The sequence below is a fragment of the Lissotriton vulgaris genome, chromosome 11 (assembly GCF_964263255.1).
Source record: "Lissotriton vulgaris chromosome 11, aLisVul1.2, whole genome shotgun sequence".
NCBI lineage: Eukaryota > Metazoa > Chordata > Amphibia > Caudata > Salamandridae > Lissotriton > Lissotriton vulgaris.
Genome location: NC_141699.1, coordinates 825,647,921 through 825,661,670, shown reverse-complemented (window position 1 = coordinate 825,661,670; position 13,750 = coordinate 825,647,921).

Sequence of the window (13,750 nt, the reverse complement as noted above, 5' to 3'; positions counted from 1 at the left end):
ACAGTATTACTTCCTTTCTGGGATTTCCGAAGTGTAGGGGCAAGGGTCGGGGCCGGGCGGCACGATGAGGGCCCTCCTCCGCTTACTTTCCTTTCTTTTCCCCTTTCCCTATCTTTCTATATTTCGGGTCTCTATTAGGGCGACAGGCATGCTGCTGGGGGGGTGGGCCATGGCCTTCTGCGGGTGTGCAGGGTGGGGGGTTGCGAGATGGGTGGCTGAGCGATATTTGTTTCTATGGCCCCTTAGTCTTTCTTCTCTTTTTAGTGTCGTCGTCGCTCACGCTCTTTGCGGTATGTTTGGTGATGAGGGGCGGGAGTTAAACTTGCTACACGCTGGGGTTGCGCCTGCATTTCTTCTGCTTTGTATCTTACCCCCCGATATTCCCTTCGTATTAACACTGTTTGTAGATATCCTGATTTGCACACTATTGCGGGACTGTGTACGACTGTGCGACACCTCTTCCTTAGTTTCTTATTTGAAAATGAACCTCTTTAATCCTGATTTCACTTTGTTTGTGTCTGATTACAAGTCATGTACCATTATTTTATAACCCCGGGTTTCGAACTACTATAACTATACATATTGCTTGCAGTATTCTCGTTCTGTTTAGCGGCCGGCCGGGATGGTTGTAGGCCCATATTTGTAACTGCATGTGCTACAAATAAAAGGTTCACAAAAAAAGAGAATGCCCATAGGGAAAAAAACAGACACTTTTTTGCGTAGCACTATTTTCCTAAACACCCCAACCCCACAACATGTAGCTATATTTGGGCTATTTTCTCAGTCCCCTCCATGGAATCCACAAACGCGGGAGGGGGTTGGGTTTAATCAGGAATATCTGTGAAAGGGTAAAGTTGCTGCCACAGTTCCTCCTACTCCGCATGGCATTGCAAAGCTCTTTCTTAAAAGGTAAACAATTAATTTATCATCTCTTAATGGGATTAGCCTGAGTATCCTTGAGTATTTATCCATGAAGAGAATGTACAGCACAGAGTACGGTCCAATGCACACAAGATAATAAATAAAAGTGTTCTAATGTCCAACATGAATCAATATGGTTATAAGAAACAACGTGATAAGATTAAGCTGCATATCTATGAATGGTATTACCTCAGCCATAAATAATTTATTTCTTTAAGATGCCTTTTTATCTCGCCATCAAGATGGCTTGTGTATCTGTATTTTTGACTGCCCAATCTGTTCATATGAGATGAAGTTACAAGAATAACAAAAAACATAATTTTGACCTATGTTTGTCTAACATTTTATAACAACAGGGCATATTTGAATGCCTTCTCGGCGTGATCGAAAAAGTTATGTTTTTTTTTAAATTTAGTTTTTTTGTTTCATTACAAGACTTTACCCCAACTATGAAGGCATTTGTTAGGAAGGCATATACAATCTGTTTGAGACTTGAAGAAGCCTGTCCAAATGTCTAGAATCAGCCAAAGTGCAGCTTAGTCTGGAGTAGATAATTTACCAAAAAATTCTTGATTGTAACAAGGTTTTCATGAATTAGGAGAGGTTGCAGGATGCGCTTTCAAAATGATTAGCAATGATTGGCCTATAAGTTAGTGATCTCTGTATTAATAGAGACAAGTGAGGGTTGTAAATTACCAAAATATTGGTCCTAATGATGTGCATGTGAATAATTACAAAAATATTATAATATAATGTGTTTTATATGGTGCAAATGAAATAAATAATTTAGGCTAAATTGTTTTTACTGAGCGAAGATGCATATGTGTGGAATATTGTAGCTGCTGGGATATATATAATGCAAACTATAACATGAACAACAAATAAGAGGATTAATGTTAGTTGATGTAGCACATGGATGAGGAAACGTAATACCTTGCTTGAAAAATGTTATTTCCTAAGTATTTATTCCTCACTCTGCTGCAATATGCCTTTGTCTGAATATACGTTTCTTCTCTCTGCTCCTAAGCAACATGTAGCCTAATACATTTTACCAGTCTTTGGACAAAATATTGATTTAAAAATAACTGAAGACGAAATATTAGGAATTAAATATCGTGCCACAAAAGTATTGTGATGCATAAATATCGACATCAAAAAAATCGTTGTTTTTAGGTACGAAATATTGTTGTAAATAAAACAATTTTTTAAAGATAATTTTTCACAAATATTGAGGTTAAAACTATTGTTTTTTACTGATTTTAATTATTTGTTTTAGTTGATACATGAATTTTATGTGTTGCTATTATTTATATAAATGTTGTTAATCATTTCTAAAACAGCATGTCATTTTAAGGGATTTTGAATGTTTTATTAATTTTTAAGAGCAATGTATAGTTTTGTAGTGGATTGTTAGGTTTGTAGGGGGATAGGCTGAGAAGTTAATTAGGTAACAGTTCATGTAGGATTATTTAATATGTTTTATTTAATTATGTGATTTATATTTATTATGAAATACTGATTTATTTTCCTTCTAATATATATGCTGGCTGCTAGATCTGAAGAGGAATAGGTTGTGAAGTTAATTAAGTAATAATTAATTGTCAATTACTTATACATTTATTATTAAATACATTTTTTATCATGTCATTTATTGAATACCTATTTACTTTACTTGTTTTTTAGCTGTGTGCTGCTAGGTTTGGTGAATGTAGGGTGGGAAGTTAATTAAGGAATAATGCATTAACAATTCATGAATAATTATTTAATTGATTTTTATTTATGTAAAATATGGAAGTATGAAAATATGGAAATTTGAGCCAGCACAGTGATCCGACAAGTTTTCCACACAGAAATGTGAGGAAAGGGGGAATTAATAGCTAAATTTGAGGTTTGCAGGGGATTCTGGGTAATGAAACACTAAAGGATCCACACAAAACTCACTGCCAGCCAAGCACCATACATGCACAACACCAGCCAACCGCCACCCATGCACACCACCAGCCAAGCACCATTCAAGAACATCGTTACCTTAGCGACAGTCCACGCACATCACCAGCCAAGTAATAGTCGATGCACATCGCCAGACATGTACCATCCATGCAGACCATTAGCCAAGTGACAGTCCACGCACACTGCCAGCCAAGTACTAGTCCACACATACTGCCAGCTAAGCACAAGTCCACACACACCACCCACAAAATGAAAGTTCACACACAGTCCAAAGAAAAGCAGATAATAATGAATTTAATTTCTTATAATACTTAAGAGGAACATGTAAGGGAATATTCGAGAGAGTAAAAAGAACAACAGGTACCAACATCATCTTAATGGTGTCAAGACAGCCCCACCATCATAAATAAAGAGGGTGACAATTACTGTTTACGGAAGAGAATACAGTAGTCCATATTAATTGAAATAGAAGAAGAGAGCGAGGACTAGAATTGAAGACCAAGATATTTAAGTTGTTTAGATTGCCACGTAAAATGGGAGGAAGAGAAATCACAACTAAAAGTGAATATATTAAAGGGAAGAATTTAGCATTTGTTTGTATTTAGCTTATGGCCCCAGACCGATGAGTAAGAAGCAACCTCAGACGCAAAAGCAGGAAGTGAAGAATTAGGTTGAGATATACATAGTAAGATGTCGTCAGCGTATGCAGCCAATTTAACCTGTTGTGAGCCATGAATGAAACCATGAATGTTAACACTCTGACAGATCAGAGATAAAAATGGTTCTAATGCTAAATTAAAAAGAAAGGGGTATAGGGGACATACTTGTCAAATCCCTCTCTGTAGGTTAAAAAAAATGTGAGACCATTGGCGCAAATGGCTGTCTTTGGAGAAGTATAAAGAAGAGAAATGAGAGACATACATTTTGGCCCAAAACCATACCCTGTTAAAGTTTGAAATAGGAAAGGCCAAATAAGAGGATCAAAAGCTTTCTCAGCATATAAAGCAATGGCCGCTAGAGAATCAGGTAAGCTGACAGATCTAGAAATAATATAAAAAAATAGGCGAGTATTGTCTGAGAGAGTTCTATCCTTGACAAACCCGGATTGTTCCTTGCCTATAACATCAGGGAGAAGCACTTCTAGCCGTAAAGCTAATGCCTTGGAGAACATTTTATTATCTAAATTGACTAAAGAAATGGGTCAATCGTTTTTACAAAAGTGTGGGTATTTACCCGCTTTTGGAATTAAACATATGAAGGCATCTAGAAAGTAGCCGAAGTTCGAAAAGAATGAATTAACAAACAAAGTTTAGATAAAAGCAATTTGGAAAAGTATGTATAAAACTCAGCTGTAAAGCCATCCGACCCTGGAGCTTTGTCCTTTTTAAGAGAGAACAATGCTAGTTGGAGTTCCTTTTGCGTGATATCCACCTCTAGGGAGGAGAAGTCGACTTGAGAATAAGCCGGTTTTAAAATAGTGCATAGATAGCTCAAAATTACAGGCTCAGAGGGTAAATATTGCGGCATGTAAAAATTTGGATAGAATTGTTGGAATTGAGTTAGAATATCTTGATCTGGGTGATGAGAGGAACCATTGCCATTGGCAATTGATTCAATGAATCATTTATTTTGTTAATTTTCAGATAATTAGCTAATAGTTTTCCAAATTTGTTCTGACCCCCATAATATTTAGCGCTAGATTTGTAAAGATTAAAAGCAGTGTTATCCGTGTATACTTTGTTAAAATTAAGCTTGGTTTTAACTAGCTGATTTAGAGCCTGTTAAGAATGGGACATGTAATAAGAATGTTCTAATAGTTATATTTCATTAAGAATTAGTATAGATTGCGATTGAGACAGACATATTTTTGTAGAAGCTAAATTAATTATAAAGTCTTGAACTGAGGCCTTAAATGCATCCCAAACTGTATTAAAGGGAATGTCTTCAGTTTGATAAAAGAGGAAGAAGTCGTGGGCGAAAGCTGTAAAAGAGGAGATGAAAGAGGGATCCAAATAGTAGGGAATTATTAAATCTCGATCTTTTAGGAAGAGTAGAATTGGGTATGATATCTATATGTACAGATAGGAGGGCTTGATCAGATATCAGAATGGAGCCAATATCAGCTGAGTGTAAGGATTGAGCTATGTGATGTGAAAAAACCCATAATCAATTCGAGATTGTGTATGGTGTACTAGGGAGAAGAATGAATACTGCCTTAAAGTTGGTTTGCATAAGCACCAGACATCAGTGAAGTTGCGTCTCTGAATAGCTTGTGTGAAATTTTTAGCGATTTATTTGAAATATAGAGTGATAAAGAGTATCTGTCTAAAAGAGGATCATCAGGTAAGTTACAAACTCCAGCCAGAACCAGACTGTCATCTGGATGTTGTAGAAGCTTCTGAGAAATTAAAGAACAAAATTGACAATCAGGTGCATTAGGGGCATGTAAGTTAAACAAATCAATTGGAGTCTTATTGCAATACATTTTAAGTATTAATCATCTCCCCTCTTCATCTCTTTCCTGAGAAATCAATTGAAGTTTCAAAGACTTATGACACAATATTGCAACACCATGTTTTTCTCCCAAGTAGGTGAAAAGAAAACTTCGCCCACCCAATCCTTCTCTGTTTCATAGTATCAACATCCGATAAATTAGTTTCCTGCAGAAAGGCTATATGAGCATTAAGTTTTTGTAAACAAGTGAGAACACATTGCCTTTTAATTGCAGAATTCAAAACCCTGACGTTCCAGGAAACCATTGTCATAACCATTGTAAACAGACAGAATGAAGAAAACATTCAGACCTTAATTAAGAGTTAATACAACAAAGCCACAGAGGGTGTAGAGAAAGGATCCTTCTGCAAAGGGTGAGATAAGTTAGAAAGTATAGAATAAGAGAGAAAAGGGAGAGTAGAAAGGAGAAGAAGAACACAAAAAGATTAAAGTGAATCTCGTAGCAAAACAGAAAGAAAAAACATTGAACAATGATACAACATGGACAGGGTAAGCAGACAAAACTAAAGAATGACATACCTAAGAAAAACCCAATGAAGGAGAGGGAGGGACAACACAAAGAAGACATTACACACAATCCAGAGGGAGCTGCACTACGCGGGGGGGCACAACAAGCAATGGGGAACAAAGCTATCCATGGCATTTAAAAATCATCTGTAGGGTAAACGAGAACAATATAAAGAATTAAATCAAACAACAAACCTTAAATTATTATACTATAACAATAAAGCTCATCAACAGCAAGAGTAGTATAGTACATCTTGAAATCGACATGTGTAACAAGGAAATTTGGCTACAAAACAGCAGTTGCTTCATACAAGTTGAGGGAGCCACATCCATGACATCAGCTCTGCAGGACGTAAGTCCCACAAATGAGAAGGATCTTCATATGTTGTTGTTTTATTGTTATGCGAGACTTTGAAAAAGCATGGTTGGAAAAGACAAAACTAGGCTCTCATTGAACGGAGGGCAGGCCTCATCCTCAGAAAGTGTCTTCTCCTGTCAGCTGTAGCTTTAGCATAATCTTGAGAAAAATATAGGGCATTTCCTGACCATGCGATTCTCTTAAGCAAAACACAGCCATTTTGACCTGCATTAAATCTGTATATTCTAAGAAGTAAAAAATGACACCTATAGGCCTCTTAGGAGGTGAAGCAGTCAAAGGAGGGTGAACCAATCTATGTGTTCTCAGGATGTTAAGTTCCAGAGTCTTCAGCAACTCTAAGACCTGAAGTAATAAAGATTTGAAAACAAAATAGGGTCCACCCCTTCTGTACCTTCAGGAAGGCCATAAATATGTAGGTTGTTTCTTCAATTTCTATTTTCAAGGTCTTTGACTTGTCTTTGCAAAGAAGAGACCTGTAACTGTAAGGAGTGCACTTTGAGAGACATATCATTGAAGTGTAGGATTTATTGTTCCGCTGAAGACATACGTTCCTCCATAACTGACCATTTCTCAGTGAGTGTTTGCAATTTAATATTAGTGTCCTCCATAAAAGGGCATAGGGCTCTAATTTCCCACAATAAAAGGCCATATGAGGCTCCAGGTGCAGATTTTGTATGAGAGGGTGGGTCTTTTTTAAGCCTCTTTTTTTTTTTTTTGAAAACCTTTATTTAACATTTGCACACATATACAAAACCGGGCCTACAACCCCCAGGGCTGGCCGCTAAGCAGTTCAGTATAGTTTCATAGTCAGTTTCAAAGCAATTGTCCCTGGGGATCATAGTAGCTCAGATTACCAGATACAGTGGTTGCAAGTGCAGTTCGATGCGAAACAGGATAGGAGGTTTTCATTTTCAAAATAAAATAGAAAGGACCAGGTATCATATAGTGTCTCGGACCATGGGAATGGGGGCGAACAGGAAAACGATGCGTCCATATCAAGTTCGCTGCCCTAGCAATCAACGCCGTTTAGACATGCAACATCAGGATAAACAGCACATTATTAATATCCACACCGTCCTTGTTGTCCACCCCCTGGCACCCAGGCCCCAGGAGAGGTCTAGGCACAGGTGTAGAGATGAGGATGTAGAGAAAGCCGAACCCACTACACTAACCCGGAAAAGAAAGGAAAGAAGGCAAGAGAAGAGAAGAAGAAAAAGAGGCCATAGAACAAAGACAAAAACGAAATACCCACCCCCACACCCCCCCACCCTGCACCCCTGCAAATGACTACGGCCACCCCCCACGCAGCGTGCCTGTCGCCCAGCAACCAAAGTCCGAGCTTTGATAGTGCCCTGAAGCGCCATAAGTGCCTCCATCACCGTTAACAAAGACGGGCCAGATCGAACCCGCTCCTTTAAACTTATTCTGTCCTCAGGCATGGTGAACCCAACGGAGAGGCGCCTTCTCCAGGGTAAAGTGAAACGGAGCAGGAATAAGCTAGAAGGGAACGGCAGTCAGAGAGCAGTGGTACGCGGCGAGGCGCCGATCCGGGGGGCTCGGCGTTATGGATGCCGGATCGCCGGTCAGGGACCCTCACAAGACAGTACCTTGCGTCACTCGTCGCCTCACACGTTATAGGGCACCAGGCAGCTGATGGTAGCAAAACAATCAAGAAAAAGTTTGAGTGGACCAGAGACCGGGCCCAACCGCATGCAGCAGCCCGTTGTTGTTCAGCTCGGACCCGGCAGGGCCGGCACTAGAGATCCCGGCTTCCCAGGTAGGTTAGGCCTCAGTACGTTCTTCGACGTATCTTCGCTCCATGACGGCGGAAAAACTCTGGGATTGACCACTGGAGTGTGGGACGGATCACCCACACGGATCCGGTTCAGGTAAGCAGGATTGTCAACAGGATAGTGAAGCGCAGGACGGAGGTCAGCGGAGCCGGGAGACTATGCGGCCATCTTAGTTGGTGTCGTAGCTCCTTCTTTTTTAAGCCTCTTGACTTGTAATTTACTGGCCTGGGCTTTAGATGACACCGCAGGTGAGATATGAGAAGAGACCATGTTTGGCCCTACATGTGTAGTAAGATTATCCATTGCGGAAGGGACAGCCGAGGTCGGTAAACGCCTTCTTAGTTTTCCAACTGGAGATTGAGTTATGTAGTGAAGAGCTTTTGATCTGCCTATGAAATAAAGTCACACAAAATTAGCAAGACAATGTAGTCAGTGTAAGATAACTATTACTCTGCCACAGATATTCCTTCAACTGATGCATCAGTTAAAAATAAAGAGTATAAATGTATAGCCAGTATGTGGAAATTATTGCTCTATCATATATGCCTCTAAAACTGATGAAGCAGCAAAAAATTCCAAAGTAAACTTGGCAGTGAAAAGGAGATGTTGAGCAAAAACTGAAACCCTCCACAAAATTTCGACAGAAATGCTGCTAGAGACCTTTTCAATGGTGACGCGGAACTCCAGTAATGTCAGCAGCTGAAGGGTATCCTTTACATATCAATAAAAAGCCATAAAAAAGAATCACATCCTACAAGAAGAAAATAGAAAAAGAAAGAAAAATTGCCTTTAAATGTAGAGTAAGATCAGGTGCAGAAAATGCGCTTTAAATATATGGACTGCCTTCAAAGGCGGAGCCTGTCAGTCATTTCCCATGAGTAATGAGCAGGCTCCTCTCATAGCTAAGATGGCGGCCAGCTCTAAGGGAAAGAACGTGCCCACTCAAACTATGCTGAAGCAACCAATTTGTAACCGCTGTGCATGCCCTGTCAAAGATGGGCCACACGGCGAGAAACACAACAGGGGAGCGGCTGCCGCACCACCAACATCCGTGCCCTTCTCTGGAGCTTCAAACGAACGTGGCCATCTTTGACGCGCAGTAAGCCTTGCCCCTGTTACGGATATATTCTAATGATGTATCTGAGTGAATGAAGGAATCTGCTACAGTAATAGTATGCTGTGCAGCCGCGGCCTGTGCAGGTAAGAGCAGTGGAGCCAGGTAGGGGGGATTTCGACAGATGGGTGGCAATTAATTAATTATTTACTATTTCCTCTTGGTTGCCTGTCAAATCCCCCCCAACCTGGCCCCCGCCCCACCGCTCTTACGTGCACGGGCCGCGGCATGGGCCACGGCTGATGCTGTGTACCCAGTAGGGCCAACTTTTATTCATCCAAAGTGAGTAGAATGAGCCCATTCAACTTGGTTATAGGAACACGAACACCTGCTATTTACAGCACTCGACAGCATCAAGAATATGGCATTGAGTATATATATATATATATATATATATATATATATATATATATATATATATATATATATATATATATATATATATATGTATATGTATACATTAACTGGCAAGTAAATACAGAGCCCACCTATGGGTGATAATTGAACCACAATTCCCAGTATGCCACTCACTGGAGAGTGCATGCATAAAGCGGAAATTGAAGTTGTGTGTTTTCCGTGCCTGCCTGACCTTTGCCCTATGAGGAAGAAGCAGTGGCTTTGAAACGCATCAGGGCTTGTAAAGGAATCAGAATTTTTGTGATGGTTCATTAATACGCACAAAAGGAGTTAGGTCCTTAGCGGGGCTGAGGGAGGGCTGGACCGTTTTATAATAAACACACACAGAAATTGCCCCCTTCTCACACTACGTACAATATGATTTTGAACGAAGACCAAATAAAAGAATTCATTAAATCTGGTCTGGTACATTTATTTATACCTCTTATTCATATATTTTGATAGAAACTGATGTACTCCTGGAATTTTTAAAGGCAAGAAAAAGGAATATACAATACAATCTTATTCAATTAGTAAAATACATTTCAAATTCACATAAAACATCATGACAACACCTAAAGAAGAAACGTAAACAAATACATCAAAATACATCCAAATAAACATGTACAGTAATCTATTTCATGAATTCAAAACACACTAGGTTATTTCATTAATCACAATCCTATTGTTAGACGGAGACCCGGAGGGTCGGCCGAGTACAGGGGAGAGAGGCCTCCGGTGAGGGCCGTCTCCAGTGATCGTACAGACAAGTAACTTCCCCCCCACAGATGGACACCACACAAAGATGAGTTCTGCACACTTTATATAGAAATCTTGAGGCAAGGTAATCAACGATACAGCGGGACCAGGATACGAGGATCCTGCCAATTCTAGTCTCTTGGGGAAAGGGGTAGCGGGACAGTCTTAGTACCGGGCCGGTACGGGAACAGCAAGAGGTGAAGCTCACAATCCTCGAGCTTGAGGGTTGGCAAAGATGGGCCGCGGCAGCGCCAGCAGGCTACGAAGATGGTTCTCGACGAGGAGGGCCGCGGCAGCGCCAGCAGGCCTGGACGATGGTTCGCGATGACGAGGGCCGCGGCAGCGCCAGCAGGCCTGGACGATGGTTCACGATGACGAGGGCCACGGCAGCGCCAGCAGGCTTCGGAGATGGTTCACAAGAAAGGGCTGCAGCAGCGCCAGCAGGCTTCGAAGATGGTTCACAAGAAAGGGCCGCGGCAGCGCCAGCAGGCCTCCAAGGATGAGTTCGTCTCGGTGTCTCTCGACTCCAGGATACAACTGCCTTCCTGCTCTGGAGCTGCCCCAGTTATAGGTCTGGCATCCTTTGATGTCCGGACCCTCGCACTTGGAGGTCGGGACGTCCGGGATGAGGGAGTCCAGACACCCAGCAGGGGGTGGAGCCAGCACCCGGGGAGGCCGGGGGCGATCGACACCTGGCAGAGGGGAGCCATTGACACTCCTTCTCCCATTGACCTGCCAAGTGGTCTCTTCACCTCCTGGGTGGATGGTGGTGCCTCGATGTCGGGGCCTGGCCAGGCCCAGGGTTGGGGTCGATCCGAGGCCACGCGGCCTTGTCGTGTAGTGTCCAAAAATGGCGGCTGGTCCGGGGCAGTGGTACTGACGGGGGCCCGGGCCAGCCGATACCGGAGTGTTCAGGAGCTGGGGTTCCGTCGAGGACGGACCGTGGGTTGCCCCGGTGGGTTGCCGGGATAGTTCTTGTCTTGGATACAGGGAGAGCAGGGGTCCGGACCCCGCCATGCGGGGATGGAGCGGGCCTTCCACGAGGCCTGTCCAACATGCGTCCCCCCCAGCTGAAGGCAGGGAGAGTCACCCATCCTCTTGGGTACTCTCCTCGCCGAGGCGGAAGAAGCGTGACAGGCCGTCTGCGTTGGCGTGGTCTTGGCCGGGACGATGCTCCACAGTGAAGTCCATCCCCTGCAGGGAGATGGACCAGCGTAACAGTTTTAGGTTCTCTCCCCGCATCTGCATCAGCCATTGCAGGGGTCGGTGATCTGTTTGCACCCGGAAGTGGGTGCCGAAGAGATAGGGCCGGAGTTTCTTGAGGGCCCACACCACGGCGAAGGCCTCCCGTTCGATGGTGCTCCAGCGCTGTTCTCGGGCCAGCAGGCGTCGGCTGATGAAGGCCACTGGCTGATCGACTCCCTCAGTGTTGAGTTGGGAGAGGACGGCCCCACGCCATGATCTGAGGCGTCCGTCTGCACTATGAACTCCCGGCTGTAGTCGGAGGCTTGGAGCACGGGGGCGGTGCACATGGCGGACTTCAATTTCTCAAATGCCGCCTGACATTCCGGAGTCCAGTTGACTGTTTTGGGGTTTTTCTTGGATGTGAGTTCTGTGAGGGGCCCCACAATGCTGCCATAGTCTTTTACAATCCGCCGGTAGTACCCGGTGAGCCCCAAGAAGGCTCGGACCTCGGTTTGGGTGACTGGTGGTTGCCAGGCCTGGATGGCAGTGATCTTGAGCTGGAGGGGGGCCACCAGACCGCTCCCCACTTGGTGTCCCAGATAGGTCACGGACCCTTTGCCAATCTGGCATTTGCTGGCTTTGATGGTGAGCCCGGCCTGCCGGAGGGCGTGCAGGACCTCCCGGAGGTGGTGGAGGTGGTCTGCCCAGTGGCGACTGTACACAGCAATATCGTCCAGATAGGCGGCGCTGAATTCTTCGAGGCCCGCCAGTACGTGGTTCACGAGTCTCTGGAAGGTAGCTGGGGTGTTTTTCATGCCGAATGGCATCACCTTGAAGTGGTAGTGGCCATCCGGGGTAGAGAAGGCGGATCGCTCTTGGGCCCCTGGGGTGAGGCCGATCTGCCAGTAGCCCGCTGTTAGATCGAAGATGCTCAGGTAGCGGGCGGCCCCCATGCGGTCAATCAGCTCATCCGCCCGGGGGATGGGGTGAGCGTCGGTTCTGGTAACGGCGTTCAGGCCCCGATAGTCCACACAGAACCTGAGCTCGGGGGCTACGCCCGGGGCGGCAGCCTTAGGGACCAGCACGACTGGGCTGGCCCAGGGACTGTCAGATGGCTCGATCACTCCCAGAGCCAACATTTTGGAGACTTCTGTCTGGATGCAGGCACGCACTCGATCCGGCACTCCGTACGCCCTGTGTCGGATAGGGGGCTATCCCCGGTATCTACGTCGTGAAGGCACCAGGGGGTGACCCCGGGAATGAGGGAAAACAGGTCGGGGAATTGGAGCAGAAGGTCTCGACAGTCTTGGCGTTGCTCTGGGGATAAGGCATCGGAGAGTCTGACCCCTTCCACGGAGCCGTCCTTTTCGAGCGTTCTCAGCAGGTCAGGAAGGGGCTCGGAGTCTTCTTCAGTCCCACTATCGGTAGCCATCAGGAGGCTGAGTTCCGAGCGCACGAAGTGGGGTTTGAGTCTGTTGGCGTGGAGGACCCGTAGGGGTTCCGGGGTGACTCCATGTCGATCAGGTAGGTGACTGGACCCTTGCGCTCTACCACCTTGAAGGGCCCCGTCCATTTGTCCTGTAGGGCGCAGGGTTCAACCGGGGACATCACCCAGACCTGTTGTCCCGGCTCGAACTCGATGGAGGAGGCATGCTGATCATACCATCGCTTCATGTCCTCCTGACTGGCTTCAAGGTTGGCCTTGGCGAGTTCCCTGAATCGCCGGGTTTGGTTACGGAGGGTCAGGAGGTACTTGTATACGTCCGGAGGAGTCTTCTGAGGGGCCACCTCCCATCCTTCTTTGACCAGGCTGAGGGGACCCCGGACGGGGTGTCCATACAGTAATTCAAACGGGCTGAAGCCCAGTGATTTCTGGGGGACTTCTCGGTATGCGAACAGGAGGCACGGGAGCAGCACATCCCATTGGCGATGTAGGGGTTCTTCCAGGCCCATGATCATCCCCTTGAGGGTGCGGTTAAACCGTTCTACCAGCCCATTTCCTTGCGGGTGATAGGGGGTCGTGAATTTGTAGGTGACCCCGCACTGTTGCCAGAGGGACTTCATGTATTTAGAGATAAAGTTTGTGCCCCTGTCGCTGACGACTTCCCGGGGGAAGCCCACCCGTGAGAAGATCCCCATCAGGGCTCGGCCTACCACGGGCGCCGTCACGGTCCGAAGAGGAATGGCCTCAGGATAGCGGGTGGCGTGGTCCACCAGGACCAGGATGAACCG